We start from the raw sequence: 12,953 nt of genomic DNA, 5'->3' as shown, positions 1-12,953 counted from the left end.
AGATAGAATTTTAATTTCATTCTTCCTGACTCCAAAGCCAGTGCTCTATTGACTACTCCACTTAACTGCCTCAGATTTAGACTAGAATCCAGGTCTTCCCACCCTAATATCAGAGTTCTTTTCCACAATATTGTGATTTCTCAATCTTTTCTCTTGAGCCTAATCTAGGAGTTTGACAACCCAGCACATCCATGAGGATGTCCTCTACTTAATGCTATTTCCACTCTTGATGTTAATGCTGGTAGAGAGGGAAGGGGTTTAAGGTAAAAGATATCTGGAAATTATCTAAGTGAAAGGACTTCATGAGATTATAGATTTTGAGTCAGAAAGAACATTAGAGGTCATCTGGTGCAACCCATCCATTTAACAAATAAGAAAACTAAATTAAGAAAGCTTAGAAAAGTTAAGTAACATGTCCAAAATCACACAGGTAGAAAGTAGTAGGGTCATGGTTCCAACCCAGGTCCTCTAATGCCAAATTTAGCAACCTTTCCAGAGGGTCTGAAGGAGGTCTTTTCTCATAAAGAAGATTTAGATAAACTTTCATTATGGTGGTAATGAGCTATGGATTTGAAGTCAAGGCGCCTAGGTTATAAAACTGACTTTTACTTTGTAACCTTGGATTTAACCTCTATGGGACTCAGTTTCCTCATGTGTTAAATGAGAGAAATAGACTAAATAGCCCCTTGAAGATCTAAATTCTATGATTCTATTATAGAATATATAATATTCTATATTATATAAAGGTCTTTGGGGGCAATATGGCCCCAAACATAATTATAGGATTTACAAATGCCACTAGCTGAATGAACTGTCAATCTCAATTAGACCAATTACCATCTTAATTAATTGTCATATTGTCACTGACTGTCACTAACCATGACAATTGTCATTGACTACTGATTGGCAGCTCAGGGACTACAGACATGCTGGGGATTCTAGAGGTATCCTACTAATCTCCCCATCTGCTGATTTAAGACAAGTAGAAGGTCCTAGCTGATAGTGTAAAAATACAAAGTATGCAATTTCTGGTCTAGGAAAACTGAAGCAGTATTTGCTCTGTTTGCTCAGACCACTGATGGGTTATTTTCATCGCCCTTTGAATGCAGAACTGGGAGGAGGGTTAGGGAACTTTATTAAGGAGACTGCTCTTCTCTAAGAATCGCTACAGAGACCAGGACACACATCGGTTAAAGGCTAGTGTTTTCTTTCCAGAATGGAATATTTCTGCTGTTAAAAAAGATGAGTGTGGGTGTGGGTGTGGGGGGGGGGGGGGAAGGGGGAAGGAAGAATGAGGGAGGGGGAGGGAGAAAGAAGAAGAGAAGGATAGAGGGAGATACACAGAGGAAGGAGAGGGAGGAGAGAAGGGAGAAAGGAGAGACACTAATAGAGAAAGCTACAGCTCAGGAACACACATTAAAATGAGTGTCATTCTTAACAGTACCTTAAAGATAGAAGATACATGAAGATTTGTGAAAGGAAAATATTATTGGATGACCTCTGAGCAAGTCACCCAAGCTAAAGAGCTTTGAGTCATCTGTAAAGTGAAGGGATTAGATTAATGTGATTCTCTAAAATGACTTCCAGATTTAAATCTATAATAACCACAGTGTCTGGAAGATTTTTTTAAAATTTTGTCTATGACCTCATCTAGAAGCTACCTGTAAGGAAATTGTACCAATGCACATAAGCCCTTGGTCTTTCATTTAGTTTTAGTTGAGGATCACAGAGTTGCCTGGGGAATTGAGGGGTTGAGAGGCTTAGCATTGATCACACAGCTAAAGTACATGTCTGAGATAAGACTTAAAACCAGGTCTTCCTGGCTCTAAGGCTGGCTCTCTATCCACTATGCATTTCTTATTGACACACACACTGTTTCATTAGTATTTCTCCTGAACCTTGTTGGGCATGGTCTAACATGATGCCATACAGGTTTCCCAAGTTCCAGTTGAAAGACAGGAAGTAAAAGTGCTGGTTGCTCCTCTACCCACCAGAAAAGAAGGGATAATAGCATTTCTATCTGCCCTAGGAAGGCTTCTCATAAAGAAGAGCATGTTAGTTCTTCCTGCTCCATCCTCCATGAGAATCAGAATCATAGAATTTAAAGATGGGAGGGACCTCAACAACCACCTGGTCTAATCCAAACCCAAAAGAATCTCCACTGTAACACATCAGACAAGTGGCCATTCCACCTTGATTTGAAGACTTCCAGGTGAAGGAGAATCCATCCCCTCCCAAAGCAGTTAAGTAGATTGAATTGTTAGGAAGTTTTTCCTGACATCTAACCTAAACCTAATTCTTCACAACTTTCATCCATTGCTTTAACTGTGACAGGAGAAGAGAAAAGGGCATGTGGCTCCTATTCTGTGCTACAGGAGAAGAGAACATAACAGGAGACCAAAGGGCCAAAGATCATCACCTTCTGATCATTTATCCACAAAAAAGAAAGGGTTAAAATCACAAGAGAGCTTTCTCAGAAATCCTATTCAAGGTCTGTTTACTACTTCCATTCTGGTCAGTCCACATATTCCTAGACTGAATCAAGGTTTTTCTTGCTAGGAAGACCCCTTTACAGATTTGCAGAAGCAACATCATTGTTGGGGGACAGACCAATTCTGAATCAAGGAGGTCCTGCATGGTAGCAACAACAGAAAGCCAGTCATATGACTTATCAGGGCACAATTCTATCTTGAGCTAAATGAGAGAGAGGCAAGTCAATATGCCCTTCCTCACCACAACATATGCCCAACAGCTGGAAGGTAACTTGATGTGCATTGTAATTATGACACTGCCAGAGACAGCCAAGCAGGGAAGCTCCTAATGGCTTTGATCTCAGATTTAGATGTTCATAAGTGGAGCAATGCCTTTAGATGACTCAGTGAGGTTACGGTCCTGAAATTAGCACATTTTGCCTAAGAGAGAGGATTATAGGAACATAAGATCATACTGTGGTGGAAGGTGTCATCTAGTCCAGGAATTCTTAAGTTAGGATCCATGAAAAAAAGTTTTCATTAGAACTAATTTCTTTGTAATCCTATGTATTTGATTTATGCATATAGAACATTATTCAGAGAAGGAATCCATAGATATTACCAGCATGCCAAAGCAGTCCATGACATAACAAAGGTTAAGAATTCCCACTTTCATCCAACCCTCCTTACTTTACAGATGAGCCACCTTGGACCCAAAGGGAGACTTGACTAAGTTCATACAGAAATAAGTGACAAAAATGGGATTTGACCTCCCAGTTCCAAATCCATTGCTTTTAGTTGATTTATCTCAATTGGGTCCAAAATCCAACCAAACAATAAGCATTTATTCAACACCTACCATTTGTCAGGCACTGAAGATACACTGTACTTAGTCACTGAGGATACAAATACAATAAACTGTTCTCAAAAACTTTAAATTCCATCAGGGGAAGCCACAAGTACATATAGAACTACATGCAGAAAAAATATTTAAAAATCCAAGGTTTTTAATATTTGCTTCTGGTTCCTTCAAAGGAAACTAATTTTGAGAAAGACAGGAAATGATAAGAACTTCTCTGTGAGTCTGACAGACCAGACAGGGAATAGAATAGCATCAAATCCCAGGCTGTCATCTACTGACAGGCAGCCTAGATTATTAGAGCAGAGATCTCTGTGTCGCTAACTCTTGTTACTGAGGCCAGTGAATTTTTCATAAATTATTTCTACTTTTTTTAAAAAAAACAACAGTAAATGAGTCATCCTAAAGTACAGTGAGGAAGGGTTAAGAGTAGGCAGAACAATCATAGTGAAAGACACAAAACAGTATTTTTTAAACTGGCAGCAAGCACCAGGAGGACAATTAATACAAAAATCATAATACTGTCAACTGAACAACTTTGAAAGACTTATGAACTCTGAGCAGTACAATGATCAATCATGATTCCAGAGGATCAATGGTGAAGAATGCTCCCTGTCTCCTGACTGAGAGGGAATGGACTCAAAGATATGTAGCTTTGGACATGACCAGTGTGGGAATCCAGTTTGATTGATCATGCATATTTATTACAAGGGTTTGGTGCTTCTTTTTTCTTTTTTTTTCTAGTAAGGAAGGATGCAATAGGAAAGAAAATAAATGTATGCGCATTGAAAAAATAAATTTTAATTTTAAAAATAAAACCTCTTAGTAGATTAAAAAGAAAAAAATCTAGCCTCAAGATCTACCCTGGGGGTTGTAACTAGACAAATGAGCAGCCTGTGGCTTTGATCCCTTGCCTACTTGAAGTTGTATGACCAGTCTAGTTTCTGAGAATGCCACTACCTTGACAAATTGGATGGCCAAGGGAGGGCAGTTAACTTCGTTTAGCTACTTGTCACCATCTTCAGTCTGTCTGTCTCAAGCATTTGACGTTGTTGTTAACAAGCAAGTATCCTCTGTGACAGATTCCTCCTCCCTTCTGCTTATACTAATGCTTTGTCTGGCTTCCCTAGGTTTTCTAAACAACACTTGGGCCTTTCAGTATTCTTTGTAATTGTTCTCTCTCTCTCTCTCTCTCTCTCTCTCTCTCTCTCTCTCTCTCTCTCTCTCTCTCTCTCTCTCTGTGTGTGTATGTCTGCTGGTCTGTCTCTCTCTTTCTGTGTGTGTGTGTCTCTCTCTCTGTCTCTCCCCAACTTCACCATCTCCCTGTCTGTTTCTGTTTCTCTGCCTTTGTCTCTGTCTCTTTAGGTTCCTGTCTCTCTGTCTTTTCCTCTCTTCCTCCTTCCCACTGCCTTGTTCGAACCAGATTTGTCAAATGAAGGCAATGTGTATATGAATGTTTGCATAAAGGGAAGTGTGTGAGGTTAGGGGTGCCAGCATTAAGGATCAAAAGATAATCTCTCTATGAATTTACATGACAGTGAAATAACGTAAGCAGAAAGATACATGAACATTTCATAACCTCCGGTTACATATTGGTACAAATAAATGGGAGATTCATTTCGTTACAACAGCTGGAGTTCAGAAGGCTGACCAAAGTAACTGAAAATGTAATAACCTGATCTGATGAATCAGCTAGGTCACTCAATCAGTTACTAAGCATTGATTAGATGCCTGTTGTTTGCCAGGCACTGGATATACAAGGACAAGAATGAAAAATTTCCTACCCTCAAGGAACTTACATTCCATCCAGGAAGACTTGTACAGATATAAAAAGGAACCGATGAATAATTTTTGCCAGAATGATCTCTTGCTCACTCCCTACAGTCTGCTTCTAATGCCTCATTGTATTATGTCAGCTCTATGTATTTTCAAAATCTATGCCTGTGTAGCCTCAGCTTTGTCCTCAGGTCCTGCTAAGCTAGAAATACTTGATAAACTTTATGTCTGTTGTTTGTTGCTTTTTTAAGGGTTTGCAATCTGCACTGGTGGAGAGCATGCTTGGGAAATTCTCTCTACTCTACTGAATGATCCTTAAAATGTAAGACTGTTTGCCAGTGGGGACTGTAATTTTCAAATTACTCAGGGCTGCCTTCCTGGGTCTTGCCTCAGTGCTCTATTTATCATATCTCAGAGAGCTCAGAGAGCCGGCTTTTGCTATCAATTCTGCTGCCACCATTCAAGGACTCAAGTAGGCTCATCTCTGAGGGAACACTCTGACACTATAACTCTGACCCCATATCTCTCTTGGTTGTTTTCCTTACTAGTCAGTCATGCACAGCCATCCTAAGCAAACTTTAGCAGTTTTCAGACATTCCTCTACCTCCAGAATCAAACAAAAAGAATCCTGTGTTTAGCCTTTAAATCCCTTCCCAACCTGGCCCCTTCCTACCTTTCCAGTCTGCTTATACTTTACTCCCCTCCGTACGTCTTATGATTCCAATAATACTGGCTTTCCTTCCATTCCTCATGAATGAGTGTCTCCTATTCCTGGAATGCTTTCCCTCCTCATCTCTGATACTGGGATCCTGGATTCTCTGGCATCCTTCAGGACTCAGTTCAAATCTTACCTTCTGCAGGAGGCTTTTCCTGATCCTCCTCCTTACCCCTGCCATCACCATACACATACACTTACTTCCTGCAACAATCATAACATCACAAGACTTATGTGAAAGCCAGGTTTATTACAAGAGAAATGAACATGCATGTGGAACTCAAAGAGTTCACAGTCCTTATAAAAGTTAAAAAGGAGGAGCAGATACCAAATGCGGCATGGGAGGAGAAAGATGTAGTAACTCCTCCTGCAAGTGGGGGAGGCAAGGCAATGGCAAAAGTCACAATCTTTTCCATTGGGAATTGCCAGACTATGAAGATCTAATGGTCTACATATCTACAGGGTCCCAGTGGCACAAGCAAATTTCCCAGCCTGGTACAGATAGGCTGCACTTGTCTTAATTCCCAAGGATATACAAGCTGTCCAGTTTGGGATGCAAACAAGAAATTCTGCCAGCTGGAGAGGGGGTGGGACTTCATCCTTGCCACACTTAGGACCTCCTACATGCTCTGGGTCCAATGTTTCTGGAAAATATGGCAATTCAAAAAGACAAGTTCAGAGGACCCCTTAACAAACCCTTTACATCTCTGAAATTCCCATTTACACTACACAAATCTTCTAGGCATATAACTGTTGCCATGCTGTTTCCCTCATTTCAATGTGAGTGTCTTGAGGGCAGAGACCATGTTTTTGTCTTACTTTGTATCCCCAAAGATTAGCACAGTTCTTTGCATATAGTAAGTGCTTATTGTCTAATTATGCTCAAAAATTCTGCTTTCATTTAGGTGTGACAACTTATCTGGGTACAAGCAACATACATGTAGGCACTTGCAGTTAGAAGAATAGTTACAGAGCCCTTTGTAAAGATCATTCCCTGACTCTGAAAGCTTTATCCAATATACCCCAAGTTTTTAGCTTTGTCAAACTCTGTTTTTCTCTGTGGTTAACTCCTCATCAGATGTTCAGGCCAAACTGAGCTTCCCTCAGTACACTGGATCATCAAAGGCAATAGGTTAGTTCTGGCTTGTCAGCCCATTTCTAAATTCAAGAAGGACTCAGGCTTGGTTCTCCCAAGATTCTGAAGTTCTACTGGGATCCAGCTTTCATAGAAGTTACCATTCTTTGATAGCTTCTCCCTAACATCATTTCTCTGCTGAACCCATCAACATATTGATTCATTCTTGCTTTATCTTCTCTCATTCTTTTTTTCTCCCTGCCAAGAGGTCTCAACTTGCTTTTCCTCTTTATCCTATTGCCCTATCAAAGTATTCTGAATCTTGTTTCCTACAAATAATCAATTTTTCAGTAGGTAAACCCAGCCAATCAGCATACATAAACAGCCATTTGCAGAGCATCCATAGATAACTGACTGTGATGGGAGGAGGCATCAGGTTTCATAGGACTAGCTATTTGTCACACACTGCACACTATACATTTTAATTAACCTCTTGATCAGTCTTCTATCTTCTATTTCCATGAATTTGTCAATGCTTCCTGATATCCCCAAGTACTCAGAGGGAGTGGAAGAGAGATATAAACAGAAATCAGTTTCTCTCTGTCATCTATTCCACCTGAGCTATATGAAAGAAAATGCAAAAGAGACACAGAATCATGGATTTAAGTACATATTGAAAATAATAATTTTAGGAAAGCACCAAGATTCAGACTACAAGGCAGCCTAGGAAGCAATAATGTTGTGTCGTCTAACATATGAATGAGAAAATTGGAATAGCTCTCTGCCAAACCATAGGAAAGCTTCATCCACAGGGACAGAATTAATCAGAGTTCAAAGGTTACCAATAAGTCAATCATGAATCCCATTGTAGTCAATCTTGGGCCACAAACTTCCACCAGGCATACACAGAATCGGAGAATCACTGAGTTGGAAGGGACTTCAGAGGCCATCTAATCCCCCCAAAAGTATAAAGAATGGATCTAAAGGATTGATTATGTTGTCATATCATTTCTCAGGACAGTATCTGACCTTGGGAATTCAAGTAAATTCAACCTGCAATTAAGTACTTACTATGTTCAAGGTATCAGGGCTACTAAAACAAGAATAAATATGTATCATCTCCCAAGAGGTTGTATGTATAGGATCATTACTCTATAGCTGAAAAGGACTCAAAAGCCATCTAATCCCCCTCAGATCTAAAGCATAATTGTACTATTCTATTGTATTGTTCTATAAACTCTCAGATACACCTCAAGATTGTATAAGAAGCTAAAGATTCAAGGTAATTCAGTAAGTATTTATCAAGGACCCACCATGTACTCAGGTAATGAGCGTACAAAAATGAAACAACCTACAAAGAGCTTATATTCATAAAGCCATAGATGTAGACAGAGGAGAAAATTTAGGTCCACAGAGACTGAGTGACTTCAACAAGATCACATAGGCAGTAAGAATTAGAGATGGGATTTGAGCTCAAGTACTCTGACTCCCAACACCATGATCTTTCCACTATACTATAAATTCTACTATTTAGATAACTATATATTTCGTGACTAAATGGTTACTCATTCAAGGATTTTTTTTTCCTTCCCTTAACTTGTTTCAGCAATACTGTCAATGTTAATACCATCTCTATAATTTTCCTAGGTGGGCAGTGTGAGCCAAGAAAGTGAGGATATTTCCCCAAGCTGAACTTGGGTCTTTATGGGCTTCTGACATGATGATCATATAAGAGCCAAATTCCCATATGGATGATCTGGTCATTTGCATGACTAGAGCCAGGACTTCACTGCTGCTTTTCTCGTAAATGACTAATATCAATCAATAGCACCTCAGTAAGAATATTACTGGGAATGTTTTTTTATAAGATCATGGATTTAGACTTGGAAAAAATTCTAGAAATCAAGTCATTTAGCAAATGAGAAAACTGTGACTCAAAGAGGGAATGTGAGTTGCATGTATTGAGCTAGGGTTATAATCCAAACCTTCCTACTCCAAATGCAACCGTCTTTCTACTTCTTTACTGACTTTTCTCTTCTCTTGATTTTCCATGTAGCTATTTCACTCACCTTCCATAAATAATTAGTAATGAATAATGGTCTTTGATGGCCAGGAAAGACATTCAGATGAGAACCTCATGGGTATTAAGCAATCAAAAAGACAGACAGAAAGAAAGGAGAAAGATAGAAAAGCATGAAACAACATCTAAACATTTGCACAAATGAGTCCATTATACATCTCAATCCTTACCATCTTTTCTAAGGTAAGTGCATGAACAATTAACTTGTTCATGAGCTTGTGGTATCATGATGTTAATGAATAAAAAGCATGAGCATGTACACACACACACACACACATACACACACACACATACAAACACACAGACACACACCAGACACCTCAATTCCCTCCTGCTTCCTTGTGAGATTCACTTAGAAAAGGCACCAGGAGTAACTTGGTGGCAGGGAGGTAGAAATGTTGGAGCTAGGTGAGAAATTTCATTAAACTAACTACACATTTTGACCCAAGAATTTCACTAATGATCATGTGCCCCCAAAGAGGTCAAAGTCCCAAAGAAAGACACAACATATACCAAAATACTTATATCATGACTTTTTGTGGTAGCAAAGAATGGGGAGCGGGGGGAGAAGATGCCCAGCGATCGAGGAACTGCTAAATAAATTACAGTATGTCACTATAAATTAATACTACTTCACCATGAAAAAGTGAATATGAAGAATTCAGAGGACACAGGAAGACCCATAATGAATTGATACAGTGTAGAAAGTGAAGTATGGAAAATAATTTATACAGCTACTTCAATTATGTAAATAAAAAAAAGAAACACTGAAAAGAGGTAAACTCCTGTTAGTCCTAACAACCTGTTTCAGTGACAGAAATGGGAAGTCCCATGGGAGAGCTCTTTCTAGGATCTCCCTTTGGGGTTGCACCCAAAGCTGGCCATACTTCATGCCCTGCCCCTCATTGTATTTCTGACTCTCTGGACTTTGCCACCATGACTCGTTTGTCTTCTTACCTTGGAGTTGACTTCAGTGCCTGGATCTTCTTACCATGAAACATGCATCTTCTGTACCAGTTCTTTTTCTGATTGGCAAATTTCTCCCAAGGCCTCTATTTTGGGGCAGTATAATGGCAAGCAAAGTACGATTCTTTGCTGGTTTTCTGGATTGAGTTTTAGCCGATCAGGTGCGTTTGATTGAGTCTTGTCTTTGATTGAATCAATCAACAATCTTTGATTGGAAACAGTGTGTGTGTGTGTGTGTGTGTGTATATATATATATATATATATATATATAGAGAGAGAGAGAGAGAGAGAGAGAGAGAGAGAGAGAGAGAGAGACAGAGAGAGAGAGAGAGAGAGAGAGAGAGAGAGAGAGTATTGCTTAGAGAGAGTAAGAGATAGAAGCAGAGCTGAGATAGAAATGGCCGTGAGCAGGCCATGGGAACTTGCTTATGGGGAGGCCTAACAGAGAGAATGTTTGTGATGTCAGCACCCTGTCTGCTGATCTGTGTTAATTCCTCAGACGGAAGCCCTTTCTGTTTATCTGCGTTGATTTCTCAGAAAGAAGTCCTGTCTAAGGATACATCATGTTAGGGAAGACCCTGGTCTGGGATCCCCTGACTTTGGAGATCATATGACATACTGAGTGTTATGAAACATATATACGTATTAGATGATATGTTTTACTTAGGGATGTTGCTCTGAATGTTATGCTTTACTTTATTGAAGAATGTTTAATTTATTGCTGAATAGAGAGTTTATTATATTATGCGATTAGACTCTTAAATTCATTCACAGCAGCACTCCTCATGTGTGCTGCCTTGATTGGCTTTACAGGCAGGCCTGAGCCAGTCACTCTTGATTTCTCTTCCTGGCATGTGTTTTTTTTAATTTTGCCACCATACATTGCTCTTCCTGCCACCCCTATGTACTTCTTAGCTCCTCCTCATGAATTGTCTTCCTTTATTAGAATATAAGGTCCTAGAGGGGAAGGGATCATCTTTCTTTCCTCTATTTTAACCTCCAGTGCTTCCCAGCGTCTGGCATATGGTAAGTGCGTAATAAATGGTTGCTGCCTTGCCCTGTATTGCAAAGAAACAGAGGATGAAACATACCTCCCTTCTTTTCAGTAAAGGCAGGAAACCATGACTGCAGTGTGGTGTGTACACTGTCAGGTTCAGATGCTGTTTCAGTGGATTTTGAGAAATTATTTTTCTTTGTAGCAAGAAGAACTCAAATAAGAAGATATATATATATATATATCAAAAAACTTTTATGGTAAAGACACAAAAGAAAGGTAGTATGGCATAGTGAATAGAGAGCCAAGATGGCTACTTGGAGCCAAGATGACTTGAGCTCAAGTTCTGACTGATATAGGAGCTGGGTGACTTTGAGCTAGTAACTCCCTCTCAGTGTTCCTGGCAACGTTCTAAGACTCTTAAGTGGCCCGAAGGTGCCAACCTTCTTTGGTAGAGGGTATTTCCTCCCCTGAGAAACTCCTACACCAATGAAATCACAAATCTAAGCTCTATCATTATAAACACAAAAGGCATCAATACAACTTTTTTAAAATGAGAAAAAGATGGAAGGAATGAACTAGAAATTTTATGAGGTAATATCTGAATGAAAAATCAGGATAAGACACTCAAAATTTACTCATCATATCTCTCTTTGGTCTCCCTTCAACCTCTTGTGTAATATATATACATATATATGTGTGTATGTGTTTTTATACACGTATATACATACATGTGTGTATCTGGCATAAGAAGCCAAACGGTACAATGAAAAGATCACTGGCTCCAAAAATTTGAGCTAGAATTTAGTTCTGCCACTGACTAGCCATACAACCTTGGAGAAGGCACTTCCTTCTCCAAGTCTCAGTTTCTTTATGTATTTAGCAAATGACTGAACGAATTATGGTATATGGATCTAATAGAATATTATTGTGCCATAAAAATAATGGAAAGGATAGTTTTAGAGAAGGCTGGGGAGACATATGAGCTTATGCAAAATAAAGAAAACAGAATCAGGAGAGCTATTTATAAAACTAAAGCATTGTAAAGACAAACAACTTTAAAGACTTTAGAGTTCTGCTCAACACAAATAGCCACCTATGATTCCAGAATATCTATGAAGGAGAATGCTGCTCAATAACTGAAAAAGAAGTGACATATTCTGGATGCAGAATGAGACATATATTTTTTAGATATGGCCAACACGGGAATTTGTTTTGCTTGACTATAAATATTTTTAACAAGGATTTTGTTTATATTCTTTCTTTTTCTTTTTTTGAAAATTTATTTGTTTAAGTTTTCAACATTCATTTCCACAAAATTTTGAGTTCCAAATTTTCTTCCCATCTCTCCCCTCTCCCTGCTCCAAAACACCAGGGCCGCCACACAGGGCTGAGGTAAGAATCTGTTGCTCAGTTCCCCCAGGGTTTTATGATCCAACAATGGATGCAGGCTGCTGTGGGAGCTGTTGCGGCCCTCCAATTTGTGACCTCTGCTGCCATCACCTGAGGCTGGAGCTACGGGAAGACCCTGCTCCCTTCTTGGCCAGCTGGAAAAACCCTCTCACTGACCTTTGATGCCTGTGGGTTGAGGGATCTGCGAATCACCACTACTGCCTGCTCAGGTCCTCCTCCCAGCACCGTGCCACACAACCAAGACTGGATTGGGCTCTGCTCCACATCTGGTGCAACAGACCTTTCTCATCGGCCTTTCAGGTCACCCTGGGATGGAAATCTCCTCCATTCCATTCTTCTGTGGCTTCTGCTGCTCTAGAATTTGTTGAGAGTCTTTCTTTACAGGTATTTTATGAGCTAGGGGGAAGAGCCAGTATATGTGCATCTTTCTACTCTGCCATCTATATTCTTTCTTTCTAATGATGATGGGGAATTGAGAGACAGAGGAAATTGTTTGCTGATTATAGAAATTTTAAGTTTAAATAAATAGTTAGATAGATAAATGAATTAATGAGATAGATTAGAGATTCTAATAAATTACCATTCTAATAAATAAAACTCTAAT

General features: G+C 39.4%; 1 long non-coding RNA gene across 2 annotated transcripts in view; it reads right to left on the bottom strand.

Moving 5' to 3' along the window:
• The window catches only part of LOC140508872 (uncharacterized), a 140,333-nt gene extending 130,153 nt beyond the window's left edge, over positions 1–10,180 (bottom strand). For both annotated transcript variants that reach the window (XR_011968510.1, XR_011968511.1), the window contains exon 1: positions 9,934–10,180. This is a non-coding gene — a long non-coding RNA (uncharacterized lncRNA). The remainder of the gene's footprint in view (positions 1–9,933) is intronic.
• Between the last annotated feature and the right edge of the window lie 2,773 nt (positions 10,181–12,953).

Source organism: Notamacropus eugenii, chromosome 5 (assembly GCF_028372415.1).
Source record: "Notamacropus eugenii isolate mMacEug1 chromosome 5, mMacEug1.pri_v2, whole genome shotgun sequence".
NCBI lineage: Eukaryota > Metazoa > Chordata > Mammalia > Diprotodontia > Macropodidae > Notamacropus > Notamacropus eugenii.
Note: the sequence above shows the minus strand (reverse complement) of the source record. Positions and strands in the feature narration are given on the sequence as shown.